Genomic DNA, 10,755 nt, shown 5'->3' with positions numbered 1-10,755 from the left:
CCCCCCCCAATAACACAATATTTTGATGTAACACTGAATGCTTTTTCAATATTTTTTCTTTTCAGACACATAATGAAGTTACTTAATGTAAGTACTAATTGAAATTCAACAATTTAAAACTTTTTTCAATACCATAAACAATACAAAATAATATTAATAACTGTTAATAATAATACAATATAAACAATTAAAATATGCAATTATTTATTTAATAAAAGTTTTTGAACACATTAATTCGAGCTGAAATTAAATTCTAAATACTGACACCAATAAAATAAGTATTGTCAGCTTGTTTTTAAATTTATATAAATATAATTTTCACAAGATTCTTGACTAAATTAAAAAAAAATTTTCATATATCAGATGTGTCAAAGAATAATCTAGAAGATTTTAAAACAAATTTTCTCGGAAATGTTTCCAAGGTTTTAAATATTTCTAATCTATTTAAAACGTCCTAAATTCCTTAAAATATTCCCAACTGATTCGAAGTTATCATCAAATTTTTTTAAATCATTTAAAATGTAAAAATTGACATGTAATCTTCTAATTTTTCCCAAGAATTTTAAGAAAATTCGTTTATTCTCTTGAAACCTTTCGGAACTATTTTAAAGCTTCGTAAGTATTTTTTTTTAATCTTTAAAAATCTAAATTTCTAAAAGAATTTAAAAGTTTCAAATTTTTTTTTTTGAATAATCTCCTTAGTTTTTCTAGATATTTCTTGAATTTACTCGATTTCGTTTTATTTTTTAATATTTCAAATTGAAATATTTTGCTTTAAAATCTCTTGAAAAAATTCTTTTTTTTAAATATTTTCAGACCTTCTAAGCCTTCTAATCTTTAAAAATTTTTCAAAATTGTCCTGATTTTTTTTTTAATTTCACAAAATTAAAAAAGTTGGCTTACAATCTTTCAGATTTTTTTTGAAGATTTTAGAGATGTTTAAACATTTTTTTAAATCTCTCAAAATTAATTTTTCAAAATAAAAAATTATTTTAATTTTTCCTAGGAACCTGAAGAAATTTTTTTATTTTCGTGAAACCTAACAAAATTATTTAACAAAACATTTAGAAGTTTTAATTATGTTTAATTCTTTCAAAACCTCTGAATCTCCCTTACTAAACATTTTTCTAAAATGATGCAATATAGCAAAATTGCAAAATTTTCCTTCAAAATCTTTCACACACTTTTTGAAAACGTTAGGAAATAATTAAAAAGGTTTTGTAATCTTTTTCAATTTTTTCTTAGAATTCAATACAAAACAATCATTTAAAATTTTGCCATTAATCGTAAGAACTTTTTTCATTCTCTTGATACCCTGCAAAATTCAATTTAATTTTTTTAAATGCTAAAAATTAACAAATTTTTTCGAAGCATTTTGAAATCTTCAAACCTTAAAGTTATTCTCTTGAAATTATAACTAAACCATTTAAAATTTTCCCAGAAATTAAAAAAAAATTAGTATCCCTAAATCTTTCATAATTTTTAAAAAGCTTCTAATTTTTTCGGATTCTTTAAAAGAAGTTTTTGCCCATAATTTAATTTTGTTATCTCTTTAAAAATGTGAGAATAGCGTGGCTCAAAAACGCTTTTTTCAGAGGGCAACGATCCCCCCAATTTCATTCCAAATTCGAAAAAAGAAATTCAATAATTTTTTTTTTTAGATTTTAACAGTTGCCGGTTTTTACTTGAAGTTTCCCATGTAAAATGCATGGGGAAAAATCACTTTTTTGAGTTTTTGGAATAATTTTTTAGGGATTGAAAAAATGTGACGGGAAAGTATGGGAGCCTGTAGAGAATTATCCAACGAAGAATTTCATGTATCATATATATGGGTTTGACACCTCTAACACACCCCCACGAGTACCTGAAAACTACCCTTAAAACAGAAAATGTCAATTTTTCATGAAATCAACATTTTGAGCACTGTATTCTTTTTTTTAATACTTAAAATTATTAATATTGGTCTAGTGGAATATTTATTTTCATTGGTTAATTAATTTTCAATTATTTAAACAAATGGAACTTGTTTAAATTTTGTTCTAAAATTTATTTTTTCCCCTTAAAATTTTTATTGTTAGCCTAATGGAATATTTAATAACATTGTTTTATCAATTTTAAATTGTTTAAACAAATGGAATTTGTTTGAATAATTTTCTTTTGAAAATTCGTTTTTTCCCTAAAAATGCTTACTTTTGGTTTAGTGAAATATTTATTCACATTAGTTTATTCATTCTTAATTATTTATACAAATTGAATTTGTTTTAATAATTTAGTTTCGATTTTTAAAAAATAAAAATCATTGCTGTGGTATGGTGGAATATTTATCAGTAATAATTAATTGCCGATCAATAATTAATTTAATAATAATTAATTTATCAGTAATATTTAAGTAATCATTTTTATTTTTAAAAAAATTATTTGAACAATGTTGATAAATATTCCACTGAAGAAATATTAATAATTTTTTATAACAGGATTGTTTTAACAAATTCCATTTGTTTAAATAATAAAAAATCATGAACCAATGTTAATAATTATTCCATTAGACTAATAGTAATAATTTTTAGGAGGAATAATGAATTTTCGAAAAAAATTATTCAAACAAGTTCCATTTGTTTAAATAATTAAAAATTAATTAACGTAATTAATAAAGTTGTCAAACCCATATGTCCAATAGATCAAATTCTTTGCTGGATAATTCTCTACAGGTACCTATACTTTCCCTTTATATTTTTTCACACCCTAAAAAAGTATTCTAAAAACTAAAAAAAGTGATTTTTCACCATTTGGAATAAAATGGGGGGGGGGGGGGGGGGCGTCGTTACCCTCTGGGATGCAAAAAAATGTTGCCGTGCATTTTTTGACCACCCTAATGTGAGAAAGTTTAAAAATTATGGCGTGGTAGCGAAATGTTAAGAACACAATTATTTTTAATTATTAAACAATCATTTACAATAAAAAAATTTTCTTCCATCAATATTGTTTAGAAACATGTAGAAATAAATAGTATGATTAAGTAAATTTGTTTGTTTAAAAATCTTGATATACAAAGTCGATGGTGCAGAAAGTTTATAAATTAAAATTTTCACGTAATCGGGTCAAAATACCCCCCCCCCCCCCCCCTCACATAACAGACCGAAACGAAACACGACCACCATCCCCTTTTTCATGTTACGAAATATGTGTTTACTACTTTCTAAAATTTATTTTTTTATCTGTAGATTTATGTTTTCAGTTGAAAAATAACCTCTTCATTTGAAAATGTAACAGTTTTATTAACGAATCACCTTTTTTATTGAAAATGCAATATTTTTTATTTGAAATGTAATATTTTAAAACGTTTCAAATTTCATTAAAAATATTATGAAATTTTCGAACGTTTCTGCAACTTTGGTCTAATGCAAGATTTCAGTGCTTCATTAAACGTTCAAAATTTAGTGAAACGTTTCATTGAATCATTTCCCTAAATAGTATGAGATCCATAAAAACTCATTCTGTTTTTTTCTTGCCAAAAAAGATAAAAAAGGACAATGACTTGGGTAATTCCATTGGCCATGCGCTCTTAGTTCTTGAAAGGCAGCCGCAGTGCCGTTGTCAAAAGTCATCTTACTTACACAAACTTGTCTACAGTCGTCAGCCGTCCGTTCTCCGAGAATGTACAGTGATTTATATAATCACAACTTATATTGAATATCGTACACAAATAGTCGTGATCGAAATGTATTAATGAAAGGTCGTTCGTCGTTAGTTAATGACAAAGCGACAAACGGTCTCTGTCCTTTATACTTTTCGCGAATACTCCTTGAATATGTTGCATCATTTAGAATTTCAGACATCAGTTTCGTGTTTTAAATCTTAATTCGTGTGACTTAATTGTGACTTCAGTGTTTTATAGTTTGCGAAGTTAATCTGTGCGTGAGATGTGAATACTTGGAGATTCAAGGTTGAACAATCAATTTTATAGAAAACCAACTAACAAAAACGAGTCGAAAGTTATTTCGCAATGTATATATAAACATGTGCAAATCGAAACATTAGTGCAAACATTGACCGACTGGTACTGTCTTGTGAATTTGATGTTTGCAAGGTAAGTTTTCATTTTATTTATATTTTCTTATTTCAGTTTTATCATTGCTGTGTCAAAATTTGTTGTCTTACGTGTATTTCTATCTGCAACTCGCAACCAAAGTTTCAAGTTATAAGCATTCTTTATGTGCAATTTTCATTTTTAAAAACAAATGGAGCATATGCGTTTTTATTGTCAATGTTTCTCAATTTCCGTATATTGGCACGTGCTTTTCTGATAAACGATTAAACCGATTATGTAAATACATCATGAAAGCACGTGGTAATAGTAGAGGCAGAATATAATTTTAGTTATCAGTAAAGTTCAAGTCTTGAAGAACAAGAATTAGTCATCAGCCTAAATTTATTCTCCAATGATACTATTTACAGCGAGTACTATGACATACACTTTGAGGTTATGTTTACTAGCTACCTATTCTACGTATTCAAAACAAATTTATTTAGATTAGGCCTCGGACTCTAAACTATTGACATTTATTTTAGGCGATGCCATTATTTTGCTACTATTTATTTTAAAAAATTGACACTAAAGAAACTACCTAATTTCAAATAAAAAGTCGAACTTTACGAATAAGAACAATTTTTCACGGTTTAATGAAAAAAAAGAAAATAAATACAAAAAATGTGGAATTATAGAGCCATAAACATGAGCTTTCTACAGAATAGTTAAATTTTTTAACAACATGCTAAATTTTGAAACATAAATATATTTTCAACCAAGAAAATTAATTTTCGACCCAAAAAGATAAATTTTAGACAAAATACGTATGCATTTTTAACGAAATACATGGTTAAATATATAAAGTCAAGAAGATTAATTTACGAACAAAAATACAACTTCTCTACTAACAATTTACATTTTCGACAAAATAGATCTATTGTCAACTTTTATGATGAATCTTTAACTGGAAAAGTTTTTAATTAAAAAAAAAACTTTAATTTTCAGTAAAAAAAATTAGTTTAAAAAATAGATTTTTCAAAAAAAAGTTGCATTTTCAACCAGAGACATGAACTTTAAAGGTTATTTTTAACCATAAAAAGATGAACTTTCTACCAAGAGGATTAATAAATTTTCTGCAAGACAAGAAGAATTTTCAACAAATTGCATACATTTTTAACTAAACAGTTAAATTTTGAATCCAAAAGTATAATTTTCTACACAATGAAATAAATTTCAAACAAAATAGATACACTTGTAATGAAATAGTTCAATATGAAGTCAAGAAGATTAATTTAACACCCGTAAAGACAAATGTTCAAAACAGACCAATTACATTTTCGACAAAAGTGATCAATTTTCCACTTTTATGATGAATCTTTAACTGGAACTGTTAAATTTTCACTAAGAAAACAATAATTTTTAGTGTAAAATATTATTTTTAAAAAAAGTTGAATTTTCAACCAAAGACATGAACTTTAAATGTTATTTTGAACCATAAAAAGAAGATTAATTTTCTACGAAGAAGATTAATACATTTTCTGCAAGAGAAGAATTTTCAATAAAATACATACATTTTTAACTAAACAGATAAATTTTGAACCAAAAAGTTTAATTTTCTACACAACGGAATAAATTTCAAACAAAATACATACAATTCTAACAAAATAGTTCAATATAAAGACAAGAATATTAATTTACAGCCAAAAAAGACAAATTTTCAACAAGCAAGTTAAATTTTCGGCAAAAGATATCAATTGTCAAATATTATGATAAATCTTTAACTGTAAAAGTTTTTAATTGAAAAATAAAACATTAATTTTCAGTAAAAATTAGTTTAAAAAATATATTTTTCGAAAAAATAGTTGCATTTTCAACCAGAGGCATGAACTTTAAATATTATTTTTAACCATAAAAAGAAGATTAACTTTCTACCAAGAAGATTAATAAATTTGCTGCAAGACAAAAAGAATTTTCAACAAAATACATACATTTTGCACCAAAAAGTTTAATTTTATACACAACGGATAAAATTTCAATCAACATACATACAATTCTAACGAAATAGTTCAATATAAAGACAAGAATATTAATTTACCGCCAGAAAAGACAAATTTTCAACAAACAAATTAAATTTTCGGCAAAAGAGATCAATTCCCAACTTTTAGGATGAATCTTTAACGAGAACAAGTTCAATTTTTAATAAAAAAATATCATTTTTAGTAAAATATATTAATTTATCAGCAATAATTGAACTTTCAACCAAAGACATGAACTTTAAAAGGTAATTTTTAACCATAAAAAGAAGATTAATTTTCTACCAGAAAGATTAATTATCTACACAAAAAGATGAATTTTAAATAACATACATGTATTTTTAACCAAATAGTTGAATTTAAAGCCAAGAAGATTAACTTACCACGAAAAAAACAAATTTAAAAAAAAATTGTTAGATTCTCGATAAAATTGATTAATTTTCAACTTGTATGATGAATCTTTAACTGGAAAAGTTTTCAATAAAAAAAACAATAATTTTATAGTTGATATCTGAACAAAAATTATTTTAATTATAAATAAAAAATATTTGGGTTGAACCATCACAGACGAATTGTCGACAAAGTACTTGATTTTTAACAAAAAAAAATCCGTCTACTTCGCGGGCACATCCTAATCGCGCGCGGTTCGCTTCGCTCGCAAGTTGGAGCGCGCTTGGGGCGCGCAATTGTTGGTTCTCGCGCTTTACGTTCCGCACTCGGTCTTTGTATATTCCCTACACTTGTGCACAGATTTTTAAAACTAAAGGTTAAAGCATCGACAACAGTAATTCGATGATAGTGAATTCTCTTTTGCTTATATAGCTCCTTCGGCTTTAACGAACACATTCTCATCACGTATTTCGTGCTTCGCACTCGAATTTGTCCCTCAAATTGTATATCATTTCCATAAATGTATATAATTAAAATTCATAACATGCATTCAGATTAAAAGAGACGTAGTTTCATTATCTCGTTAAAGAAAAGCGCATTCTTTAAAAGAAACTTTTGTTATTAAACAATTTGTCGCAACTTCTACCCGTTTTTCTAAAACTGAATTTTCTCATTTCTGATTTTATTTGTACGACTGAAACGTTACGCATACGGTCTACACATGAGCCATACCTTTTTTTTACTTCTAAATTATATCCCTGACCTCAGTGACCGACGAAACTTCGATTGATGAAGGGTTGTGACCGGAGAGGGCGGGGGGGGGGGGATTAGTTTTAACCGAGAGTCATAGCTGGTTAGTGTCTTATGCCGAGAAGGTCACCAACCTTTAGCAGCGTTGTGTTAGATGGGAGTTCACATGATCTTATTTTCATATTTATATAATTGAGAATCTTCGAAACACTGTGAAATCGTTTAATGAAAAAATTTAATTTTTTATTTTCCATTATTTTTTATGCTGACAAAATATGAATTTTCGATTTCTCAAGAAAATTCAATAAGTTATTACGATAATCTTATGAGACAATTAAAAAATCAACATTCATTTCTTGAATTTTTTTCATATCGTGCGTTATTTGGCTTAAAATGTTAATTTTCGTGTCTTTGGGAATTTTGTAAATGCTATAACTCTGGTAAATTTATGTCTTATCACAAAAAGTCATTAGAATGAATTATTCGTATTCTTGAATACTATGAATACCCGTTGAGAAAATTTTTGAATCTTGAAAAAGTGGTCTCAAAAATATTCAACATGTGATCACTTTTTGAATTTTTTTCAAAAATGGCTGGCTAACGAACTTGAACTTTATTTTAAGATACTAAAAAAGTTTACCAAATTTCAATCTAATCTGTCAATTCTTTCGAAAGTTATCGTGCTAACAACAAAAATCATCCATAAACGAACAGACAGACATACCGACAGCCATTGGTAAAAACCTGTTTTTTGGATTCAAGGGGTCTCAAAATGTGGACATTTGACAAAAACTGGGGAGGACAAATTTTACACAAATCTAATACCTTTTCTGATGAGAATGTACAAATTTATTTTCTACTAGAAAATACAATTTTTCAACAAAATGTGTATATAAATTTTTAACATAATTGTCAAATTTTCTACCAGATTGTTGCATTTTTGAGCTTGTCCAGGGGCCCTGACAAGTTTTGGAAAATAGATGCTACCTGAAATTTGACTTTGGATTCTTGTTGTTGTGCCAGCATGTAGAACAAAAGCCTATATGTTTGCGACCACGGTGTCGGAAACAATGTGTGTGTAAACAATGGAATGAAATTTTTTCTTGGGGTTTTTCATAACGTGCGTTATTTGACTTAAAATGTTCATTTTCATTTTCTTTTTGGAATTTTGTGAATGCTATAACTCCGGTAATTAAAAACAGTTTATAGAGTAAAGAATAACATTAGAAATAAACGTTAAAGTTAATTTTTATTATTTTAAAAATTCTATGACACTATCTTGACACTATTTTTTTAAATTTGTGACACTATTTACACAATTTTTGATATCAAAAGTGAGCCCAATTTTTCGGGGGGGGGGGGGTGTCTAAGATTTTCATAATTGAAATGACATTATTATCCGTCATGTCTTATGGAAGAGAAAAAACATGCTTTTTTATGGAATATTTTTTATAACTTACGGAAAATAATTATTTTGACAATAGTTTTTGTGATTGAATTTTTCCTCACATTCGTTCATACCATTTTTTAAAATATGGTTCAATTTTAAGAAATCATGACTCATTTTTTCGGGTAAAGTATTCATTACAACTCTTTTGTCTCCATTTCTGAAAATCAGTAAATTATCTTCAAATATAGTTATTAGCCCAAAAAATGTTTTCTTTGAAAAAAGTTGTTTAAACGATTTCAGCCGTAGAAACAAAATATTTTTATAATTGGAAACATTAGACAGAAAAGAAGGATTGATTCTTTCTCACACGAAACGCGAAGGTGTTGACTCCGTGGATACCTGGATAGAGTTAGTGGCTGGTGGCTATTTCTTTGTGCTTTTGTGGTTTAAAAGTGGAGAGTGTTTCCTTGTACTGTCTTACCAATAAATATTGATTCGCTAGCGTGATCAGCTGGTTCCCACAGGGCCGTGTAAAGTAAAGGGAGATCCTTGTATACCGCCTGTTGACATGGATCGTTTTGAAGCTCTTTTGTCTTCTATTAAAGAAGAAACATCCTCAACAAAAGCTGATATGGCCATGGTGCAATGGCCCAGATTCCGACCGATCTCGAGCTTCTGAGAGCTGAGGCAGAGGTCCTTAAGATTCGAAACGAGGTACTCGAAAAGAGAAATGATTTGCTAGAAGGGGATGTTAAACTCCTTAAGTTGGAGAGCTCATAAGCTAAAGGACTCGGATCTCCTCAACAGGGATCTTGCTGCGTCGGTTCGGTTCAGGAAGTGTTCTGCAAGGCTCAAGTGGATTCAGTGGTAGTGGAATCCGCCACCCGCTTAGGAAAGAACCCAGGCTCCAGGCCGGTTTTGGTCAGGTTGGGCTCGGCATCTCAGAGATCAATTATGCTTGATGAATCGAAGTTTTTCAATACAATGGGTCTTTCGATAACGAGTGACAGATCGAAACTGGAGAGGATGGAGATAAGGGAGGTCACGGAGACAAAAAAGAGTCTACAGGACCGTGGGTTTGTGGTCTCAATTAGGGGTAGGGACTTAGTATCTGGCGGAGAAACTCTATCTAAGGAGGATATCCGATCCATGATGTCGGAAACTCCGAAAAACTCGACGGATACATTTCTTAAGGCGAAGAGTACCACCAAGAAGCAAAGAGGTAGGCCAAAGAGGTCCGAGCTTGAATCGCCTTCGGCACCCTCATCGGAGGGATCTAATCGTTCCAGATACGAGTAAATTACAGAATTTCTGCACGAGAAACACATTAAAGTTACTCCCGAAAAATCAGCCCTCCGAAGAGGTGGAAAAACCTCTCGTAAGGAGGGTAAATAATCCTTTACCAGAAGTGGGAGAGGTCAGGCTTCGGATCGTATTTTCGAATGCGCACGGTTTTTCAATCCTCCTGGATTCCCCACCATGGATTTTTCACGGCCAGCGCAACACGAGTGAGTAAATTTGATAGAACTAGCGGTGGTTTAGTGGTGTTTTTACATCGAAAACGATATACTAGGCAGTCTGATAAGTACCTGAAAATTCTAAGAGATGGCATTAGTATTCACTAATGTGAACCATTTTCGTCGAGCTTGATCCTTCAAATGACGCCTGTCAAAACTTCAGCCATTTATGTTTACGCATTTACAAGTTACAGCACTGAGAAGCGACTAACCTCGAGTTTTTTTTTAATATGGAAAAATCTGAGTTTCGAGTTTTGATCAAACACTACTATCTTCGCAAGAAAGCGATATCCGAGACCAAGGCCAAACTGGATAAGTATTACCCGGACTCTGCACCGTCGATTGGAACGATTCATAAGCGGTTTACCGAGTTTCGTTGTGGCCGTACGAGCACAGTTGATACTGAACGATCTGGGCACCCAAAAGAGGTCACTACGCCAGAAAATGTCGAAAAAATCCATGATATGATGTTGAATGATCCCAAAGTGAAATTGCGAGAGGTAGCTAATGCTGTAGGCATATCATTGTAACGTGTGGGCAATATCCTGCATTCAGGTTTGGGCATGAAGAAGCTCTGCGCGCGATGGGTGCCGCGTTTGCTCACAGTGGACCAAAAACGAATTCGTGTGACAACTTCCCAGCAGAATT

The 10,755-nt window shown here is 29.9% G+C and overlaps 1 protein-coding gene across 1 annotated transcript in view; it reads left to right on the top strand.

Annotated features, from left to right (window-relative positions):
• The first annotated feature begins 3,658 nt into the window (after nucleotides 1-3,658).
• The window catches only part of LOC117170679 (trehalase-like), a 144,902-nt gene continuing 137,805 nt past the window's right edge, over nucleotides 3,659-10,755 (top strand). The window contains exon 1 of the mRNA XM_033357620.1: nucleotides 3,659-4,087. The gene's annotated coding sequence lies outside the window, so the exon portion shown is untranslated. The remainder of the gene's footprint in view (nucleotides 4,088-10,755) is intronic.

The sequence above is a fragment of the Belonocnema kinseyi genome, chromosome 4 (assembly GCF_010883055.1).
Source record: "Belonocnema kinseyi isolate 2016_QV_RU_SX_M_011 chromosome 4, B_treatae_v1, whole genome shotgun sequence".
Classification (NCBI taxonomy): Eukaryota; Metazoa; Arthropoda; class Insecta; order Hymenoptera; family Cynipidae; genus Belonocnema; species Belonocnema kinseyi.
Note: the sequence above shows the minus strand (reverse complement) of the source record. Positions and strands in the feature narration are given on the sequence as shown.